The following is a 1,103-nucleotide window of genomic DNA, read 5'->3' on the forward strand; positions in this document are numbered from 1 at the left end:
AAACACAGAGCCTTTATTCACTGGTAGACTGTGTTTGTGGTTCTGCATGCTCTCATCTGTCTCTCAGTGTTGTCTGACTGAGGAGTTCTACCTGCTGTGCTTTACACATATACACCTGTGGAGACACTATAAATTGAAGGTTTTTGTGTACTGGACCTCTTTAGAGTGTCAGAAAGTAAAATGTCACTTTGAGTTCTAAGGCATGCACAACTCATGCCATGGTATTTTTTGGTTGCCTCATAAGCATGTAGAAGGTAAACAATTAATAAAGCAAGCCCAAGAAGAATTAATGTATTAGAATTACAGTGTTGACAAAAAATAGTAAATACATCATGGTCTGACAGAAGAACAAATCTGTGTTGAAAGAATTACAGTCAGGATGCTCCTTAAAAAGCAAAGATGGCAAGATTTTGTCCCATACTTTGGCCACATTATCAGGAGGAACAAGTCCCTGGTGAAGGACATCATGCTTGCTAAAGTAGAAGGTCAGTGAAAGGAAAACTTTCAGTAAGATGGATTGACACAGTGGCTACAACAATGGGATCTAACACAGCAACTATTGTGAGGATGGTGAAGGACCAGGAAGTGTTTCATTCTGTTATACATGGGGTCCCTTATGAATCTGAACTAACTTGACAGCTTGTGCTGGGGAAAATCACCTCTTGATTTTTTAAAAAATAACTCTGAGTCCCCTTGCTTGATTGACAGGAAATGCATTATCAACCTACACTGGGGCACTGCACAAGGTTGGGCAAAAGTTCTGGGGGTCCTTACACAGCTCAAAGCTCTAGGCAGCTCCTCTGCCATTTTATGGACCCACATTGGTTTCTTTTGCCTCCTGAGTCCCTACACTCTAGCCTTCTGCTGCCTCCCACTGACTCTGAAGAGCTCCTGAGGCTCAGTGCCTCACTCCTGCTACACAGCCTCGTCTTGGAGGGCTTACCTCCTCCCAGAGTCTCTGGCACAGGGTAGTGGATGAGCCACCTCCAGACCTCAGCGTCTTTCCATTCTTCCTGTGAAATCGCTTCATGCTCCCTCGTGCTGTTATCAAAGTCTCTTCTCCCATCTCGCCCTCTCTTCAAAAAACGAAATCTTTCCTAAAA

This window comes from Chrysochloris asiatica, unplaced genomic scaffold (assembly GCF_000296735.1).
Source record: "Chrysochloris asiatica unplaced genomic scaffold, ChrAsi1.0 scaffold00161, whole genome shotgun sequence".
In the NCBI taxonomy this organism is placed as follows: domain Eukaryota; kingdom Metazoa; phylum Chordata; class Mammalia; order Afrosoricida; family Chrysochloridae; genus Chrysochloris; species Chrysochloris asiatica.